At 42.4% G+C, this 22,272-nt stretch overlaps 1 protein-coding gene across 1 annotated transcript in view; it reads left to right on the forward strand.

The window, feature by feature from the left end:
* Positions 1–13,798: 13,798 nt before the first annotated feature.
* CAPN5 (calpain 5) overlaps positions 13,799–22,272 on the forward strand; it is a 159,942-nt gene continuing 151,468 nt past the window's right edge. The window contains exon 1 of the mRNA XM_069070908.1: positions 13,799–14,055. The gene's annotated coding sequence lies outside the window, so the exon portion shown is untranslated. The remainder of the gene's footprint in view (positions 14,056–22,272) is intronic.

Here is a 22,272-nt window from a genome sequence, read left to right on the forward strand (position 1 = left end):
TCTATTCATGTCTGGTCTTTTCATTAGAAATGATTAAAAGACTTGTATTTCATTAAATATCCATTCCCCCCGCCCCGCCCCTCCCAATGGATTATACTCAGTTTTACTGAATAGGTGATTCTTGGTTATAATCTTAGCTCCTTTGTCTTCTGGAATATTTTATCCCAAAATCTCTGCTTCTTTAATATGGAAGCTATTAAATCTTGTGTTATCCTGACTATGGCTCCATGATATTTTAATTGTCTCTTCTAACAGTTTGAGATATTTTCTACTTGACTTAGGAGTGCTGGAATTTTACTATAATATTTCTGGGAGTTTTAATTTTGGGATCTCTTTCAGGAGGTGATTGGTGGATTCTTTTTTTTTAATAGTATTTTTTTCAATTACGTATAAACACTGTTTTCAACACTCATTTTTGCAAAATTTTGAGTTCCAAATTTTTCTACCTCCTCTTCCCTTCCTTCTCCCTAAGACAGCAAGAAATCCGATATAGGTTATACATGTGCTGATTGGTGGACTCTTTCAATTTCTACTTTATTTTCTGGTTCTAAGATGTTGGGGCAGTTTTCCTTTATAATTTCTTGAAATATGATGTATAGACTCTTTAAAAAAAATCGTGGCTTTTAGGTAGTTCAATAATTCTTAAATTATCTCTCCTGATCTATTCTCTTGGTTGGTTGTTTTCTTTTTTCTTTTTTCTTTTTTGGAAGGCAGTTGGGGTTAAGTGACTTGCCCAAGGTCACATGGCTAGTTTGTGTGTGTGTGTGTGTGTGTTAAGTGTCTGAGGCTAGATTTGAACTCAGGTCCTTCTGACTCCAGGGCCAGTGCTCTATTCATTGCACCACCTAGCCACCCCAATTGGTTGTTTTCTGGTGAGATAATTCACACTTCTATTTTCCCCCCATTCTTTTGACTTTGTTTTATTGTTTCTTGATGTTTCATGGAGTCATTAGCTAGCACTTGCCCAATTCTAATTTTTAAGGAATTATATTCTTCAGTGAGATTTTGTATTTCTTTTACCATTTATCCAATTCTATTTTTTAAGGTGTTACTTCCTTCAGTATTTTTTGTGCCTCTTTTATCAATCTGTTCATTCTCTTTTTCATAATTTTCTTGTGTTGCTCTAATTCATTTTCCCAATTTTTCCTCTCCCATTCATCTCTTTCTTTAATTCTTCCAGTAATTCTTAATGTATTTGTGTCCAATTTATATTTTTTTCTCTTTGAGGCTTTGCTTGTTTTCATGTTATTATCTTCTTCTGAGTTTGTCTTGCCCTTTCCTATCACAATAGGAGCTTTTCATGGTCAGATTTTTTTTGTTGTTGTTTGCTAATTTTTCCAGCCTATTTCTTGTCTTTGAACTTTATATTAAAGTTGAATTCTCCTCACTTAGGGGTGGGGAGGCACTGTTCTAAGCTTCAGGCTTTTTCACATTGCTATTTTCAGAGCTAGTTCTGGGGGTCTGTAAGTTTTTGGTGCTTCCAAGGTAGAGTTATCCTAGGAGAATTGCTGTCATTACTCTCCTGGTCTGTTCTCTTGTCTTTACTGAGAAAGGGTAAAGAGCCTCTGCTCCCCTGCAGCTGCAAGGGCTACCTCTCCTCTCTGCTCTGCAGCTCTGACCCACAACTGAGCAAGGACAATGGAACTGACAAATAGTGCTCAGTCTTGCACCCAGTTTCAGCTCAGGCTCCCTTGTTATCTCTTCTTGACCAATTGTTCAGTCCCCTTTCTATTTCTGGGATGAGAGTTCCCAAAGTTGCTGCTGTTGCTACCATTATAGCCACCTCCAAGGCTACTGATGTTTCCACCATATGCATTCTTGACTGTCCCCCACCTTGATGTCACAGATTTCTCCAGCTGACCTCTTAAGTTCTCTTGGGCTATAATAATGTCTTATCCCAACCTTTTGCTGACTCTGCTGCTCCAGAATTCAATCTGATACATTATTTTAAAGTTGTGCAGAGGAGAATGTTGGGAGAATTCAGCTGGGTTGCTGCCTCTGTTCAGCCATCTTGATTCTGCCCCATCTTTTGTGTCTTCAACACTTAGCATGATGCCTGGCTCACAGTAGTTGTTTTAGAATTGTTTGATGAATGACTGACCAAGTCTTTCCACTAAACCCTAGTGAAAGAAAAGTAATCATCCTAAGACTATCCAACATTTTTTAGAAGGTGTCTATATGTCCTCATTCTGTGATGACTCCAGAAATGTATCCAGACTTTTCTTGGCACAGTGGAAAAGGAAGTAGACTTGGAGCTGTAGGGTCTAGGTTTGACTTCCTGCCCTGATATCTGCTAGCTCTGTCACAGTGGGTTAATCACTTATCTTTTCAGAGTTTTAGTTTCTTCTTCTATAAAAGAGAAATAATAATCTTTGCCCAGGGGGTGTTATGGGAATGGGAATTTAAGATCTTCCCTGCCTCTAGGCCCTTTGATAGGCTTAAGTGACTCTGAGAACCTTCCTTGATTTGAAAATATACTCTGCCCCCTAATAGGCTGAATGTGGTCACGTGGATCCTGTGGTGGGAGGCTTGGTTTTCAGGAATGCCTACACCTTGGTGCTGTGTGATTGGGCAGTGGGTCAAGAGGATTGTGACATTCTCTGAGCCAGAAAAAGGCTATATATACCCTGATGTGAGGCTTTGCTTTGGGGCTCACTTTGAGAAATGTGTGATTTAACCAGATGAGCCTCTGGGCAGCCATTGAGCCCCCCAGCTTTGAAAACCCAGATGTTGGTGCTTCCTTCTCTGGTAACTGATTAGGTATGGATATAATGGTCAAGACAGTTGGAAGCCTGTCTGCTGAACTGTTTCTCTGTCTGTTTATAACTTCTGCTTGTAACTTCTGTATTCTCTGAAGTTCCGGGTGCTGATCTTTTTTTTTTTCCCTTGAACTAGGTAAATGACATATGTTTGCTTAAAGCAAGATTTTTAACCCATTTTGAGTTGCTTTCCTTTACAAAAGCAGATCTAAGAACCTGTGTTGGCAGCCACCCTGGGGATGCTAGAGTGCTTGCTACTACAGGGGTGCAAGGTGTATTTATTTCTCCCAGGGGTGTTGGGAAGCACTCTGTAAACCATAAGGTGCTATATAAATCTCAAAGTTGGTGTGGGGTTTTGTGATCCAGATCTGTGATTTCATCCCTTAAAGAAAGTCTTGGTGGAGGAAGAAAGTGTCTCCATGAATGTAAACCCAAATGTGCTCTGTGACTTAGAATCTTAACACAGTTGTCAGAGACACTGAGAGGTCAGGTGTCTTGCCCTGAGTGCATAGCCAATATGTGTCAGAGATAGGACTCAAACCCAGGTCTTTCTGACTTTAAGGTCACTTCTCTCTCCACAACATCATGATGTCCTTTCAAACAAATATGAACAAATACACAAAAAAATTTAAATGTGTTCTTTCATATTCAGCCTAGGAATATATGTGCCATCCTTCCCCCTCCATGGCATAAATGCTTTTTAAGAATGTCTTAATGTAAATGCAATGTAGGAGATGTTTTACTGTTGGTACTGGAATAGGGAACTCCCAGAGAAGAAATTCCTTCTACCAATGCTTGTCAACATCTTCTAGTGTAATTTATAGTCTTAGACCATTCTTGGGATGCTGAGACATTGAATGATTTGCCCAGATTGGCAAAAGTATGTGTTAGGGGCAGAACTAGACCCTAGGTCTTTCTGACTCCAAGACCACCTCCTTACCCACTCTACCATGGTTGCCTTACTTAGAAATGTAAGTTTTTATTTGTTATCATTATTACCATTGTAACAGCTCTACATGGAAGATTAGAGGGAGAGATGGCATGCTATGATGAAAAGAACAGTGACATTACAGTGAAGGGGCCTGCCCTTGTTGCCTGAGTAATCTTTACCCTTTGTGCTCTCAAGTTTTTCATCTTTCAATGAGGGGATTGGAACTATTATGATCCTCTGACTGAGGCAGCCAGGTAGGGCAGTGGATAGGTATTGGACCTGTAGTCAGGAAGACCTGAATTCAAATATGTCCTCAGACTAGCTATCTGACCTTGGGTAAGTCACTTGACTTCTACCTCAGTTTCCTCATCTGGAAAATGAGGATAATAATAGTACCTACCTTCCAGGATTATTGTATGGATAAAAAGAGATATTTCTAAAGCACTTTGCAAATTTTTCAAGTGCTATATAAATGCTATTACTATGATTATCATTCCTATGAGACACTCCAAAATCTCTTCTAACTCTAAATCTGTAATTCTATGATTCTATATTCCAACCCAACTGCACTGCTAACTATCCCTTACCTCATCATATCTCTCATTTGCCTCTGCCCACAACCTCCACTCCACATGCTTGGGGGCAGCATGTCCTCATCTTCCCAGGGATCCTTGCTGTATTACGGAATCTTTCTCCTATTAGAGGAGGACTTCTCAGATGAATGAACAGTTGTCTAATCTATCTCTATGTGCCCAGCCTCAAGCCCCAGCGCCATATACATATTCAGTACTTCAGAAAATGTGAATTCTCCTTAATGTGTATCCTTCCACCTCAACCATACAGAAAGAATCTCAGAACATCTACTCCAAATTCCTCATTTTACACATAAGGAAACTGAAGCCCAGAGAGATTGTCACCCAGCCCAATGTCCCACAGGGAGCTAGCTGAAGAACTCAGATTCTAATCTTGGTCTTCAGATTCCAGAGAATGGGCTCTCCCTATTGTACTGCAAGATGACCTAGCCTCTGGATCCCCTGAGAAGGCTGAGGTCATGCTGAGAGAGCTTCCTCATATTCTTTCATTCTAGGGGGTGTGCTAGAGCCAACTCACACCAGCTCCCAGAGGAGCTGATTGTTAAATTATCATTATGAACATTTGTGTATACCTCAGAAATTGGCATAATAGTGAAAGAGCAAATATTCATATGGTAATACAGATTTAACCTGAAAGGGTTTCATGCTTACATTTCTCCCCCAAGAGTTGTTAAACATTTATCAACCCACCCACCCCTGCCTTATTTTCAACTGCTCCACAGCTCTCTACCTACATCATTCTCCCTACCCACTAATGTCAGGATTATAGATTTTTGAGCTGAAAGAACCTTAGAGGTGATGGAATCTATCTTTCTCATTATTTAGAAGCCCATTAGCTTAAATGACTAGCCTAAGTCACATATATAGTAAGTGACAGAAGTGGGGCCTGAAAACAGCCCCTCCCCCACTCTATAATCCAGTGCTATTTCCTTTGTATCATTGAAATAAGTTCCCCCTTTTCTTGAAAGTTAACCTTTCCATCTGTTCTGCTGACTATTTTTAGATAGCCATCCATCCTATCTTCCCTGGAAAGTTTCTTGAAGAAATAGAACTGTGTCCCACCCCAACTCTCTTTCCCTGCCCAGGGCTCTCTGACCAGACTCAATTCCATCTTTAGCTGTTGCTGAAGACACAGTGTAAGAGACTGGGCTTTTCTAGCTCGTTTCTAGCACTAAATTTCTAGGAGGGGATCTGACATTAACTCTGGGTTTGTTTTTTTCTTCAATAGCAAAAGGGAGAATAATAATTTCTGCAAAGTATTATGTAAAAGGGGGCTTCAAAATCCTTCGGAGGCTGCAGAGATGGGAGTTATGTTGGTCAGCTGGGATGATGGGAAGAACTCTGAACAAAGAGTCTTAGGATAATATGACTTAGAACTGGAAAGGACTCAACATGAACTCATTTTCTTCTCCTCCCTGTACTCCTCCTCCAAACCTCCTTATCTCTACTGAAAGGTTCGCAGGTTCACAGGTGTGCTAGCAGTCAGCTCCTCACTCTTCCTTAGACTCACAAATCCAGCCAGTTGCCAAATCTTCCTAGTTTTTCTTCCACCAAGTCTCTCCCATTTGTCATCTTCTCTCCCATCTAACCTTTTACAATAGCCTCCTTTTGAGTCTCCCTGCCTTATCTCTCCCTTCTCTGAACCATCCTCCACATAGATGCCAAAGTGATAGTCCTTAAGCATATGGTTCTGACTATGCTGCTCCTCTGCTCATTTAACTGCAGTGGTTCCCCATTACCTCTGAGATCAAATATAAACTCCGCTGATGCTATTTCAAGAGCTTCACAACCTGGCTCCAATCTACCTTTCCATGTAACAATAGATTCTTCCCTTTCACACATTCTTTGAGCTAGCCAGACTCACCTTGTTATTCCTGACACCTAGCATTATATCATTTCCCATCTCTATGTCTTCACAAAGACTGTTCCATATTTGGAATACACTTCTATCCACTTAGAATTCCCTGTTTCCTTCAAAGCTCCTTACAACTTGCATGAGGTCTTTCCCAGTCTTCCCAGTGCTAGCTTCTTCCTCTCCCCAAATAACAATAATTTACATAGTGCTTTAAAGTTTCCAAAGTGCTTTGCAAATATTATTTCATTTGAACTCAGGTCTTCCTCACTCCAAGTCCAGAGCACCATCCACTGTATTACCAGCTGCCTTATTTTTATGTATGTGTATGTATAAGCTCCTTGAGGACAGAGCCTTGAATTATGTCTTTGTCCAGAACAGTACACAGTAAATACACCCTTAATAAATGCTTGTGGATCGATTGATAAATTAGAGACACCTTCATTGTATTTATGAGGAAACCCATGTCTCAAGTAGGTGAGTAACTTGCCCAAGATCACACAGGAAATAAATAGCCAAGCTAGGCATCAAATCTGAGACAGTTTGACTCCAATTTCAGTCAGGAGAAACATGCTCTGGCACTGTTTCTGTCTAATTTTGCTAGCAGATACTTTTCATCTCTGGGTCTTAGTTTCTTCATCTAGAAAATGAAAGGATTGGACTAGGTAACTTCTAAGGTCTCTTCCTATTCTGGGATTCTGATTCTATGACTCTTTCTCTGTTGGCTTCAGTATTGGTAGCACTTACTGAATGAATACTGTGAGAGTTATTGCATTGAATTACCCTGTGTTTAGCCACAACTACACACACTTACAAAGCTGGTTCTGGGTGATCCAGGCAGCCCCACGGTGTTTTATAAGTACATTACTTGTTGCTAATCAACCACTGTGGGTAGAAATTTGGTGCTAATGAAGCTTCCAAACTTTTATTGGTATACATAAAATTGTAAGTAACCTGGGGAAAGGGTGTGGTTTCCACAGTGGACAGCCCTGTCCTGAGAGCCCAAAGACCTAGGTTCTCATCTAGGCTTTAGCACTGGTTCATGACCCTTACCAACTGTGTAACTTTGGGCAAATCCATTCTTCTGCCTGGACCTACAATTTCTTCACTGTGAAAAGAAAGGGTTACATTAGAGATCACTAGATATCTTTGAACTGACACAGTTCGTGATTTATTAGCCTACCATTCAGAGTTGAAAGGGATGGGGGTGGGGCAGAGATAAGCAAAAGGATGAAAGAGAGAGAGAAGTGAGGGAAGAGTAATAAGGAAAGACCTGAGGAAGGATAGGGAGAGAGACAGGAATAGAAAGGGCAGAGGTAAAGGAAGCAGAGTCAGGGCACAGAAGGAGAGAGGAGGGAGGAGAAGAATAAGGAAGGGACAAAGGAGAGAGACTGAAAAAATGTTGGAGAGGATAAGTTAAGGAGTTCAGGGAAGAGAAAATGAGCAGATGGGGTATGTGGGGCACCCTGCAAAGTGGTTTGCTAGTTGGATTCTATCCTGTGAGAAAGACTAACAGAAAAGATCTGCTCATATTTTTGGTATAGGGTGATAGGAGCATTGGTTGAGAGATTGGCTGTGAGAAAGGAAAGGGTTAGAAGGGGAAGGAGAAAGGGAGAAGGGGAGGGGGAGTGAGAGAAGAAAGAAGAGGAAGAGGGAGAGAAGAAAGAGGAGAGGAGAGGGAGAGGGAGAGAGGGAGAGGAAGGAGAGGGAAGAGAGAGGGAGGAGGGAGAGATTTGACTTAGAATGTTACAGACATGTGGAGAGAACAGATAGTCCAATATATCCTTTGATTCCCAGCAGCACTTTCGTCCCCCATACACCTCTAAGAGAGGACTTCTCAGGTGAAATAATTTTCTTCTTGGTTCAGCCAAGATTTCATCTTGTTCTCATGTTCCATAGCCCCTTAACTCTTGTGTGACCTATTGCCTAATCTAATCTGTATAATTTACCCATTACTGTTTTATTACTTGCTTTGATAAATGTTTGCTCTTTATTCATGACTGTCTTTTGTGTAATAACTATTTGATCTGAGACGAAGTAACCCTCCTGACTTGGAACTGGACTATTTCCTACCAGGAATGACCAGGAAGGTAGATATTATGTCAAAGTCTTTCCTTTCCCCAATAAAGCATCCTACTTCTAGTATGCAAATATCTGATTATAGAAGAAGGATACAATTATTACCCAATACTCCTCTTGGAGATTGGGAGTTTGAAAGAATGCCTGTGTAGCCTTGTCCTTCTACTCCCCACAAAGGTGACAATCAGAGTCTTCTTGGCTTAAGAGTGGGCTAGATCCCAGATATCTAAATAAATACCTTACGCACAGGCCACCCAGGGTGCCTGTGGCCTCTTACAAGTGGGCCCAGCAGGACTGTGTTACCCAGTCTGTTGCCAGGTCTATATGTCACACAGGTGCATGACATTAATATCTTATGACACTGTTCTATATTAGGCATGTCAAGTGCTTTGCGAACCTTAAAGCACTAAAAACGTTTTAGCTGTTATTGTCCTATGACCTCTACCTGATTTTCTAACCTGATTTTGTCTCCTTAAATTCCTAGAACATGGACTGTCAGAAGCGGTCGGGTGCAGTGTCCTTATTTGTCAAAGCTGAAATCGACAGTCAGTACAGAGTTGGGTCTCTGAGCAGGGGCCCCAGAGCTTCTGGGAGAGACCCAACCCCTCTCCTCCCCACCCTCCTAACACAATCTCATCTATTGTCCTCTTACTAACACAGATCTGCTCTGGGTTTTGTGGGGCTTTTCTTTGCTAATAAATACAGGGAAATAGGCAGGGAAGGGTCACATCAACAAAGTGGGAAAGTTACAAGTTTCAGGAAGTCTTTAGGGGTTGAAGTTGCTCTGGTCTGTATTACAAGGTGTATGGAACAGGACCTGATCTTTTTCATCCCCTAGCCTACTTGTTTCAGTTTAATTTAGTTCAATTCACTTCATTGTGGGATAAAGGAAAAAGATTCTTGATTTGCAGTCATGAGAAAACCTTGGATTTCAATTCTGTGAAAAATGAACCCAGCCATTCCCCACCTGATGGCTATCCTCCTAGCCTCTGATGCTTTGCTAGTATAAAAAAAAAGAGCTCCTATAAATATTTTGTATATTTATGGATCATTTTCTTCATTCCTCAGTTTCTTTGGGGGGTATTGGCCTAGTAGTATCACTGGGTCAAAGGCTACGTCCATACAGTTTAATAATATTTTTGCACAGTTTCTAATTGCTTTTCTGAATGGTTGGATCAGTTCACTGTTCCACCATTTTGTATGCCTGTTTTCCTACAGCCCCTCCAACAATGGTCATTTTCCTTTCTTGTCAACTTTGCCAATCTGAGGGGTGTCAGGTCCTCACAGGATGGTTTTGAAGAAAATATTTTACAAACTTTGGAGCTCTATAGAAATGTGAGCTTTTTCTATGGGAAATTCAAACCCAAGTTCACTAATTCCAAATGCTTTGTGTTTTCTACTGTCATTCAGCACTGAAGTGCACTGAATTTGTATAGTGGACCTCTTTAAGTTCCCTCTTAATCAGGGTAATTGTTGCTACTTCTTCAATCAGACTTTGTAAGATATGATTCCTAGTTCCCTTCTCATTCGAGTTCTCTCGCCCCAGATGAACCCCTTCCTCAACCAATGATAATAGTTATTGTTACTGTTACTGTTTCACCTAACATCTTAAAAACATTTTACATAAATTATGTCTTCTTGACCTCAAAATAACCCTGCAAAGGAGGAAGGGCAAATATGCTGATTTTACAGAGAAGGAAGTTGAGGGTCAGAGTGGTGACCTAACTTGTTCAAGATGTGATAGGTAGTGATAGGTAGCAGAGCCATGTTCTGCCCACCACCCCTTGGCAGACTCTCTTCTCCATTAAGTAGATAGTGATAGCACTGGATGAATCGAAAACGACTTTGTCCTTGCTCTGCCCTGAGGAGCCACAATCTAATAATGATTTGCTCTTGTTGTTTTCGTTAATTAGTTGTGTCTGAATTTGTGACTCCATTTGGGGTTTTCTTTACAGAGATACTGGAGTGGTTTGCCATTTTCTTCTCCAGGTCATTTTACAGATGAGGAAACTGAGGCAAACAAGGTTAAGTGACTTGCCCAGGGTCACTCAGCTACTAAGTGTCTAAGGCAGAATTTGAACTCAGGTCCTCCTGACTCCAGGCCCGGCCCTCTATCCACACTCCATCTAGCTCTAGTAATGCTAGCTTACATTTATGTACTTCTTTACAATAACCCTAAGGGGAAGGTATTATTAACTGTCTTCTATGACTAAGGAAAGAGGCCCAGGGAAGGGAAGTCATTTGTCCAAAATCATAAGGCTAGTTGGCAAGTGGTAGAAGGAGAACTCCATATCTGGGTCACCTGACTTCAAGTGCAATGATGCCTTGAGGCTGAGGAAGAGAATCTGTACTGACCAGATCTAGACAAGTGAGGAACTTCCAGTCAGACTGGGAATTTCCTTTGGAAATAGCACATAGCATATAACAGAGAGAGTGCTAGTCCTGGAGTTCAGAAGCTTTGCTGCTGCACATTAGCTATGTGACCAGTGAGTCTTCCAGAGACTCAATTTTCTCATCTGTAATAATGAGGATATTCATACCTGGGCCCTCCCACACAAGGTAAGAAGGATGAAATGCAAGTTTCTTAGTAAGTCAGGATCTTACTCATCCCCACTGGGTCCCTGGTCCAATGACTAGAATTAATGCATATGAAAACACAACCTACCATACTTGTCCAAGATAAAGTTGTTTACTGGACTTGGTGGGACTGAGTCTGTGGTGGTGCCTTGGACTTTATCAGACCTACCCTTGTTCTCTCTGCTCCTCCCCACTCCCCAGGGTAAGATAGTTGAAGTCAGGGACATTTATTTTTATTTTTTCCTCTTCCAGTCCCCATCTCTCCTCTCCCTCTCTTTTTACCACCCTTTCTGGGGCTACTTCCTGGCTTCCTTCAAGTTCTAGCTAAAATCTCACCTTCTACAGAAAGACTTTCTTATCTCTCTTAATGCTTGTGCCTTTTCTTTGTGGATTATTTCCCATTTATCTTGTATATAGCCTATTTCCTCATAGTTGTTTGCATGTTGTTCTTTCCCTCCCATTAGATTGTGAGCTCCTTGAGGGTAGGGCCTGCTTTCTTTCTTCTAGTGCTTTAGCACAGTGCTTGGTGCATAGACCTATGTGCTAGGCCTATTGCTGACTGACTGTGGGTCCCAGGTCCTAGTGTCTTAGGCTCTTACACCATGCATTTGCATACTTATAAAACCTGATGTTTGTGAAGCAAAATGTACATTATTTCATAGGAACCATGGTTTTAGAGCTGGAAAGGATCTTAGAAGCCAAATCCTTCATTTTATGGATGAGGAAACTGAGACCCAGGTAGCTGAAGTGACTTGCCCAAGGCTCCACAGGTAGTAAGCATCAGTTCATCTATGTCTTTCCAGGTTTTTCTGAAACCATCCCCTTCATCATTTCTCATAGCATAATAGGATTCCATTACATTCATATACCATAACTTGTTCGACCATTCCCCAATTGATGGGCATTCCCTCAATTTCCAATTCTTTGCCAACACAAAAAGAGCTGCCATAAATATTTTTGTACATGTGGGTCTTTTTCCTTTTTTAATGATCTCTTTGGGATACAGACCCGAAGTGGTATTGCTGGATCAAGATACCACCCCCATCTTGACTCTGTGGTGAACCAGTTCCACTCTGCATTGTCCCAAACTGAACACATTCTCTTTCCCCTAGAGTTCTCCTCCTTTCCAAACTTCTGTAGCACCACTATCCTCCGCTGGGCTCTCAACCAATGGGTCATCCTTGACTCCTCACTATCTTTCACGCCCGCCTTCAATCTGTTGCCAAGTGCTTTCGGTTTCACCTTTGTAACATCTCTCTTACACACCCCTCCTCTCTTCTGCTGCTGCCCCCATTCTAGTACCAGGCTCTGGTCACCTCGTGCCCAGCTTCACGGTTGGTCTGCTCATCTCAAGCTTCTCCTCATTCCAGCCCATCCTTCATTCAACTTCCAATGTAATGTTTCTAAAGCACAGGTCCAACCACATCACCTTCTTCCACCTCCTTACTCACTGGATTTCTATCACCTCCAGGATTAAATATAAAATCCTCTGGCATTCACAGCCCTTCATAACGTAGGCCTTTACTATGTGCCAGTCACATTAACTCATTTTATCCTCACAATAACCTGGGAGGAAGGTGCTATTGTTATACCCATTTTATAGTTGAGGAAACTGAAGCTGGCAGAGGTTGTATGACTTTCCCAGGGTCACACAGCTAGAAAGGGAATGTCTGAGGCCTGGTTTGAATTCAGATCTTTCTGTCTCCAGGCCTAGTACTATGTCCACTGAGGCACCTGTTAAGATCCCTAAATCATCTTGTCCAATTCCCTTATTTTATATATGAAGAAATCTGAGGCCAAAGAGGTTAAGTGGATTGACAAAAGTAGGAATGGCTAACCTTCAGCTGAGGTCACATGTGGCCCTCTAGCTCTTCAGGTGTGACCTTTTGACTGAGTCCAAGTTTTACAGAACAAATCCTTTTATGAAGGGAATTTGTTCTGTGAAGTTTGGATTCAAAGGACTACACTTGAGGACCTAGAGGTGGTGACCTCGAGGACACAGGTTTCCCACCCCTGTAAAAGGTAGTATATGGCAGGACTAAAATTTGACCTCCAATCACCTGACTCCCAATCTAATACTTCTACTAAAAGATGATGCTGTTCTGCCCATACTACAGGTCTTCAGGCAAAGGTGGAATTGTAACTTCTGAGGTACATGACAGAAAGAATTTTTGGGGGGGGGGGTGGGTAATGATATGTCATCGTTTCCAACTGTGAGAGTCTGTGGATCCATAACCCAAATGTTCCTTCCTGTGATCCTTCTTGGCCTCCTTATCCTTTCAAGGCTGAGTGTGGATAACTGGGGAGAAAGGCATGCAAGTGAGATGAGAAAAGACTGGGAAAATGGAGAAGCCAAAAACAGGAAGTGATGGAGAGAGAAAGATAAGGAGAGAAGGTGTTAGGGAATTATGGGGATGGGGTGAGAGAAAGGAAGGGGGAGATGGAGACAGAGGATAAAGAGAAAGGGAGATGGCAGACAGAGGCGATAGGGAGAGGAACGGGCAGTCCCAGAAAGAGTGGTAAAAAGAGGGAGATGAGAGATGGGGACTGGAAGAGGAAGTGAAAAGATGGAAGATGGGCAGAGAGGAGAAATGGGAGAAGGGATACAGGAAGTGAGGAAGAGGGACTAAAAAGTGTATGGAGGTGAAGATGTGAGTAGGGAAAAGGGGAGACTGGGAGAGGAGTAATAGAGCCCCGAGTTGGGGAAATGTTTAAGAGAGAAAGAATAAGAGGGAAACTTGAGGAGAAAGGGAAACGTGGAAGTAAGAGACTGGGAGAGAAAAGGAAGCAGAGAGGGAAGAGGAGCGTCCATCACAAAGTTTCTCTTTCTAACTCAGTCCAGACCCTTCCCACCCCTTTCCCACTTCGCTAGCTCCAACCCTGCAGGCCCCCTCGGTCCCCTAACCTCTCTTTTGGAATAAGTCCGCATGCGCGGCTTTCCCCCCTTCCCCTCCCCACCCTTTTCGTCCCCTCTGAGGCCCCGCCCCTTGTCCTGATTGGATTGGAGGGCTGGGGCCCCGATAGCCAGAACCCTGCGGGGATCGTAAGCAGGAGGAGTTGGCGCTGCTGCGTCTGAGCCTCTGCCTCGGCGGGAGCACCTGGCTGGCCGAGACGCCTTCCCCCCTATACAGCACACTGCCACGGCCACTACTACCACTGCCACCAACCGGGAGCGAGTCCTCGTCTGGCGTAGGCGCACCTTGGGCTCCTTCCTGCCCAGATCCTCCCTCCGCCGACTGCGACTGCCGGGCTTGCAAGCCTCAGGTAGGAGGCTTCTTCGGCGTGCATCGAGAAGTGTGTGGTTGTGTATGTGCGCACCCGATGTGTCCGTGAGTGAATCGAGGGTGTGTGTGTGTGTGTGTGTGTGTGTGTGTGTGTGTGTGTGTGTGTGAGTGTGTGAGTGATGTTCACGCGGTGTCAAGGCATGGTGTGAAAAGTGCATGTTCTGTGTGTAGTTTCTGTGGGGGTTTATGTGGTGTGTGGAGTGTACCTGTGTGTGTCTGTGGTGTCATTATGCATGATTTATATATAGGCAGAATGCGTGGTTTGTAGCGGGAGTGTATGTATGTATATACAGGGGTGTGTCAGAGACTATGTTTGTACATACAATGAGAGACAGAGTGTGTGGTTTATAGTTTGTCGTCTGTAGCAGGAGTATATATATATATATATATATATATATATATATATATATATATATATTTGGGGGTGTGGCTGAGAGAAATAAGAGTGTGTGGTGTCATTGTGAGTGGTTTATATATAGTCTGGCCTATAATGGGAGTGTGTATATGGGGGTGTGTCTGAAAGAGACAGAAAATGTGTGTGAGAGGCTGGCAAGAGAAGGGATGTGTGGTGTTTAAGGGAAAATCAATTTAACAAGTATTTAAGCATTTATTAAACTACCTACTATGTGCTAGTCAAAAGGGATACAATGGCAAAAGGGAAATAGTCTGCTTTTAAGTGTATGGTGTGGATATTTGGCTTATATTTTGTGTGTGGAGGAGAATAAGTTGTGGAAGATGGTTATGGTGAGACTGATTTGTGTGCATAATTGGGAAATTGTGTTGGATGAGATTAGGGTTTAAGTGAGATTGTGTTCAGTGTGTGAGACTGAAAATGGTTGGTGTGTGTGGTGTGAGTTTGTGTGAATTGTGTGGTCTGTAAGTGTGAGACTGAGAGTAAGTGATGTGTTTAGTGTGAGACTGTGAATGTAGTGTGTGAGATTGGGAGGGTGTATGGTGGGAGCTTGTGAAAGTTATGTGGTGGTTTGTAACTCAAATTGTGAGAGATGGAGTGTGTGTGTCATTCGAAGACGGAAACCCCAAATCTCGACTCCCTACCCCAGGAAGTGTCCCCCCTGTTAGGGGGCCTCCTTGAGGAGGAGGGCTTGGTGTGGGGGAGGGAGGCCGAAGGAAGGAATCTGTTTGTTTTGTTATGAATTACGTGACCATGACCGCAGTTTCCCCCCTCCCTCCTTCTCTGCCGAGACCCCAGGGAGCTCTGTGAGCTGAGCCTTGGTGGTGGTGTTATTTTTCTATTCCCCCCTTGTTTGCTTTCCTTTCTCTGACCTTGTTTTGAGTTGTGGAGGAAAAGTCCCACCTCCCTGCCCCCTCCTCCTTCCATCCACTGACGATTTACAGCTGGAAGGAGCCTCAGCGATCCTGGAGCCCAGCCCCCTCATTTTACAGAGTGGGTAAGAAACCAAGGCCCACCACACCGAAGTGACTTGTGTGGGCTTATGTTGCATTGTATGCTGAGTCCTGTGATCAGACCCCTGCCCTGAGGCTGTATAATCCTGGGAAAGTAAATTCCTGAGCTTCAGATGCTTGTTCTGTAAAGCAGAAGTAAAAATAGTGCTCACACTATCCTGAGCTTTGCTGAGGTAAGAGGGGAGGGGAAGGGAATAAGCATTCATGAAGCACCTCCTCACGACATCCCCAGCACTTTGCTAAGCACTTTTTACAAATATTTTCTCATTTCATCCTGACAACAACCCTGTGAAATATGTTCTACTATGATCCTCATTTTAAAATTGAAGAAACTGAGGCTGAGATAAGTTAAGTGACTTGCCTGAGTTAAGTTAAGCTAGTAAACTTCCGAGGCTGGATTTGAACTCAGGTCTTCCTGCCTCCAGGCCCAGTGCTCTCGCCACCTAGCAGAGCCACCTCACAACCTCCAGAAGAAAAACTTGAATTATTCATCTATTTGAATTATTAATCTATTATATTTGTCCAAAGTTACACAGTAAGTGGTGGGTTATTCCACTCTGGGAGTGGGGGGAGGGGGGATTAAAAACACATGACTTTTTCTAGGATCCCATGCTCACAGCCTCTCCTCCCTGGGCCAGTCATCCTTCTTTTTTCCTCTTCTTAATACTCCTTTAAATGTCCTTCAGTACTTCTAAAGGCTTAATTTCCTTTGCCTACTTGCTTCCCAGCTCTGAACTTGGAATCAGAAAGACCTAGATTCAAATCTAACCTTAATTACTTAGTGGAATTAATTCTCCCGTCAAAAAGTCTGTGGCCTTGCTCCTTCTTCATTTGTAAAATGGGAATGATACCAGTACCTGTAATAGCTACCCCAGAGGGTAGTTGTGAGCATCCAAATCACAAATAGCTGGAGAGGCTAGGTGGCAAAATGAATAGAGCCCTGGCCCTGGAGTCAGGAGGACCTGAGTTCAAATCCGGCCTCAGACACTTGACACTTACTAGCTGTGTGACCTTGGGCAAATCACTTAATCCCAATTGCCCTGCCTTCCCCCCTCCAAAAAACTAAACAAAAACCATAATAGATAACATGAGGTCATTTATAAAATACTGGATAACTGCTATACTCTGATTATTTCCATCCAGTGACTGGTATGGTTGTTTAGGGGGATGCCAGGAGAGAGTCTTCAATACATCATACTCTCTGCTGCACTGGCCATCTGAGAAGACTGGATTTGGAGCCAGGGATCCTGGTTCAAGTCCTAGCTCCATTGCCTACAACTCATGTGATGTAGGCCAAATCATTGACCCTGTCTATGCCCCAGTAAAGGAAGGAATTGGACCAGATGGTCTTTCAGGTTTCTTCCAGCTTCTAACATTTTATGTTCAAACATCACTTCCATCTCTGTAATTCCATGTTCTGAGGTCCCTTCTAGCTGTGATATTTTATGTTCTGAGGTTCATTTTGACTCTGACACTCTATGTTCTTGTATTTTATCTCTTTCGTTCAGTTCTGTGGCCCTTTCTAGCTCTAAATCCTCTAATTCAGAAGCAATAAACTATCTCTGAGCAACTTGGAGACATCTCTTTTTTTAAAGGAGGGGCAGTCTTGCTTTTGCTGTTTGCATCTTTTCACCTGTTCCCACCCCAGTGAAGAACTATCTTTGAATCACTTCCAGCTAGGGCCATTCCTTAAAGTTTCTATCAACCCTAAGTAGACATAGAGAAGGAAAAGAAATGTAAGATCCAGTACTTGGATGTATGTGGTCCCTATGTCAAGGAGTTTATATACTTGGTCCTACAGGGTGGTGCAGTGAACTGAGTTTTAGAACTGGAGTTAGGAAAACCTGAGTTCAAATACTATCTCAGAAACTTAGCTTTGTGATCTTGGATAAGTCACTTACCCCTTTGTGCCTGTTTTCTCACGTGTAGCAATCCTGCCTCACAGGATTGTTAGGAGGATCAAATGAAACAACACACAAAATACTTTGTAAACTTCAAATTGCTATACAAATACTAGGTATAATAATAATAATCAATAATTTTTAACAATGACTTAATTATTAATGTTAATTTTATAAATAAATTATGCTACTATTATAATAAATTAGCAGTGATTTAATTGTTAATAAATGAATTTTAATTTGATAATTGATGTTAGTTATAATTACAGGAACTCAATCCATCTAGTCAATGTGTGCTAAAGACTTAAGTGCTGTAGGAAATTCAGAGGAGAGAAAGATCTGGGAAGGCTTCATGGAGGAGGGTGTCCTTGAAAAGTGGATAGGATTTGCTCTTACTCCTACTTCATATGGTGTTCTGTACCTAGAAGGGACTAGTGAGGGTTATGAACCATGAATATTCCATAGCTTTTAGCAGACATTTGTAAAGTGCCTGCTGTATGCAAAGCCCTATGCTCTGATTCTTGGGATGAGAGTGATGAGATTACAAAGTACAGCAAACTAAATTCTTGCCATAATGCAGCATATAATCTAGTAGTGTATTTATTTCAGTCCTTCTAGAAACTGTGATTTCATCAGTGTGGACAGAGATTGCAACTTTTGTGAATTGCTTTAGCCAGAAGAAGGCATCCTCTGGTGTTGGCCAATCTTCTTATGATAAGCTTTCCTGTGATATATTTACCCAAGTTTTGTTATTCTGGTTGTCAGGGAAGGAGACACAGTCGATCATCTTCCTTCTAAGATTATCTCCCATTTACTATGTATAGAGTAATTATAATTAGATATTATTTATATTATATAGTATATACCTAGCTTGTTTTCACATTCTCTCCTCTGTAGGAATGTGACCTCCTTGAGGGCAGGGATTGTGTTTTTGCCTTCTTGGTATCTCTGGTGCCCAGCACAGTGTATAAGCGCTTGATAAATGCTTGTTGACAAACTGACCAAATTGCTCGGCCTGTACTTGAAGATTTCCTGGAGTGCTGCAATCAGCCAGAGCTTTTCACTCCAGGGGCAAAACTTTTGAGAACCTAGGGATCACCTCCATGGCATACTGAGGCATTGGACAAATACTTTAAGGAAAGGACAGAAAAATATGATAGAAATTGATATGGGCCCAAGAGAACTATGGAATGCTATGGAAAGAGTGATATTGGTGGGGCTGGGGTAGGATACTGGGGAAGGCTTCACCGAAGAGGGAGCCTTTGATCTGGGCCTTGAAGGATGAGGAGCATGCAGACAAGCAGCAGAGTTTGGGGGTAATAACTGACATGAACAAAGACACAGATGGGCTGTGTTTGGGGGAGGGGAGCAGGAGGAGGAGCAGTGAGCTGCCCTGATTGACTGAAATAGAGCATCCATGGAGGTGGGAGGGGAAAAGTAGTGGGAGCTATGCCTGGAGAGGGAGACTGGAGCCCAATTTTAGAGGAGAGAGGATTAGGGCATTCCAGAGGGGCTATGTTCTGTGGGCCTGGGGAAGAGAACAGCTGTCCATAGGCAATTTGGGAAGGAACTCATCTTGAACTCATTTGGAGACATTCCTTTATGTCTGGGGTTCGGGTGTACTTAATTTTTAGGTACTTTTTCAATATAGTTTTCTTTGTAATTTCATGCAGTTCATAATATTATTCTGAGAAAGGGTCTACCCGATTGCCAAATGAGTCTGTGACATAGCAAATGTTAAGAATTGCAGCCATTGTTTTTATTAGTAGTGAGCTCCTATCAGAGATGGATAAGACTGGTTGCTTTCAGGGGGCTCACCTTCTTATATCAGGATAAGCAGATATATGCAAATGGAATACAAGGTAGAATTTTAATCAGTGCTGCTTCTTCTTTTCTCCCAACCTTCCCTCCTTGTGTCTGATCTGGAATGGGTGGAAATAGAACATGGAATGGGTTGGGAATACAACAGAAACTAGTTTCAAGTGCTGACTCTTGGTGTGACTGAGGGCATGTCTAGATCCCATCCAGCTCAGAGCTGGAAGGACCCTTGGAAGCTGCTCATTTCAGCCTCCTCATTTTACAGATCTGTAGGAAACCTAAACTCTTAGAGGTTCTGTGATTTTCCCAAAGTCATACTGGGAGAGGCCAAGACAGGATTTGCACTCAAATCTTCTGACTCCAACTCCATTGTTCTTTCCACTAAACCTAGCAGCAAGTCATTTCCTTTCTTTCAGTCTCAGACTCCTTATCTGGAAAATAAGGATAAAGAAATGCTTGGACAGTACAACCCCACCCCAACCCCCCCACTGTAAGCTGAGCTTTGTAAGCTTTAAAATGCTGTGAAAGTGGAGCTCTCCTGGAAGTGGAGGGGGCAGGAGAGAAGAACAAATTGGGGGACTAATCTTTAATCTCCAAGGTCCATTCCAGATCCAGATCCTCTGATCCTTTTTCTTTTGTGTGTTCATCTTCACTCCTCTCCTCCTCAGCCCATGTTGCCTTGCCCTACCAAGGGATGCCTCTTCATTCATTGACCTCTCTCCTCCTAACAAAACCTGATCACTATGGGATTTATTTGTTAGAATACCTGTCCCTCTGTAATTTAGAAACACATCTGGTAGACCTTTCTGGCATGGAGTCAGAAAAACCTGAATTAAAATCTGGCCTCAGACACTTACTAGCTGTGTGACCCTGGGCCAGTCCCTTAACTCTGCTTCAATTTCCTCATCTGTAAAATGAGTTGGAGAAGGAAATGGCAAACCTCTCCAGTATCTCTGCCAAGAAAACCCTAAAATGGGGTCATGAAGAGTCAGACACAACTAAAATGATTGTATGGCAACAATAACAAAACTTATTCTAACTAAGGTGTTCATTGATATTGATTCTTTCATATGCATTATTCTGTATGAAGAAAGACCTGTCTGGGTTGGAAGCAGAGGCCTAAGGCCTCTTCTAGTCTCCTTCTGGAACTTAGCCTGAGAGAAAAGAATATCATCTTCTTGGGGAAAAATTTGTTTTGCAGTTTGTTTCTACATGTATTTAGTAGGCACTGAATAATTTTTGTTGAATTTAATTGACTTAAAAGAGAAATTGAGGTTTGCCCTTCATTCCTATCCATATACACACAACATGTACACATACACACACATACACATATGTAAACTGAAAACCCTTCTGCTTAAGACAATGGCCAAGTTCTTTTGCTGACTTGGAAGTTTCAAAGAATATAAACATCCTTGAGATAAAAGTGGCTTTAGAACTTTGGTAGTTTTAAGGTATGGTAGGACAGAGTGTTCATAATGTCTGAATTGTAAGGGATTTTAGGGCATTAAATGTAGGGCTATAAAGGCTCTTAATAGAATCATAGTCCCAAAGACTGAGAGGCAGAAGGGACCTAAGAAACTATCTAAGTCTAAGTTAACCCTCCCCATTTTACAGATGAGGAGACTGAGGCCCTGAGATACTGTGTCTTGTCAAAGTCACAAGACACAGGATTTGAATCTGGGTCCTTTGATTCAGAGTCAGTGCTCTTTCTATTGTGTCCTACTGCTCATAAAAATAATTAAGAGCACATATTTCTATTTCAAGTTTTTTTTTTTACTATTATGATTTTATCATAATCACCCTATGAGGGAGTGTTGCAAGTATTATCTCCATTTTACAGATTAGGAAAAACTGAGGCTAAAACAGATGAAGTGGCATGTTTGTGGTTACACAGCTGGTAAATAAATGGTCAAGACTTCATTTTGGGTCACCCCTGAAAGTCCTTTTCAGCTCTAAAACTACTTTAAAAGGGTCCTGTGACCCTTTGTCACTTTGCTTCTCATGAAACTTCAGTTTCTCCTTCCCTGTTGCCTCTAGGATAAATGACAAGCTCCAGTGGCCCAGCATGGAAAGTCCTTCTCCTTCTGGCTCCAACTATCTTTCCAGACTTATTTCCCTTTCCTACCCCTTACATACTTTATATTCCAAACTATATTCCCTACTGTTCCCTATACATAACATTCTATCCCTCCCCATGTCTTCACATGTATTTCCTAATGTCTGGGATATTCTTTTTCACCTCCTTCCTAGAATCCCTCCTTGGTTCAGAGTTCAACTCAAGTCCAGCCTCTAACATAAATAAGGCTGTTACTGATAAGACCCTCCCTGCCAAATCCTTTTACGTTTTCCTTGTATATATTTTGTATCCCTTTCTCTGTGTGCATGTATCCCCATAGAAAGGTGTAAGTTCTTTGAGAGCAGAGACTGTTTCACTTTATATCCCCAGCACCTAGGAAAGTGGCCGGCACACAGTAGGCTCTTCATAGGTGCTAGTTGACTTAAATTGGACATGACTGAATTCTTTCTGGCTATTCAGCTCTTCCCTCAGAAAGCCCTCCCACTCCTGGCCAGTAATTTAATTCACTTCAACAAAGTGCATTTATCAAGCCCTTATGGACTGAATCTGGTGCTCAGTGTTAGAAATAGAAAGATTGATGCTTCACAGATCCTGCCCTCCTAGCTACAGTCATAGAATCCTAGGTCGTCATAGTGGGAAAGAGCTGTAGTCACAGGTCTCAACCAAGTCCCCGTCTCATCCTCCCCCCAACTTTCCTCACCCCTACTGATTTGATAGGTGATGAAGTCAGGGCCCAGAGAGGGTACACAGTAAGTGAATGGCAGAGCAGGGACCCAAACCTTGATCCCCTGCCTCCCAGGCCAGCTCTTTCCACTGGGCTGTACCACGTAAAGTTCATTTTTATTCTTTTCCAAATGACCCTGTTGCTTCCTATGCCCTTCTGGGCCCAGGGCCTGATGCTGTGGTATGAGCCATTTGCTGCCTAGCATTCTTCCCATGGATGCTTGTGTTTTTCTTTAGCCAAAAGAATTTA

This window comes from Petaurus breviceps, unplaced genomic scaffold (assembly GCF_028583685.1).
Source record: "Petaurus breviceps papuanus isolate PSGF00001 unplaced genomic scaffold, PetGlider_PUasm1.0 90823, whole genome shotgun sequence".
Classification (NCBI taxonomy): Eukaryota; Metazoa; Chordata; class Mammalia; order Diprotodontia; family Petauridae; genus Petaurus; species Petaurus breviceps.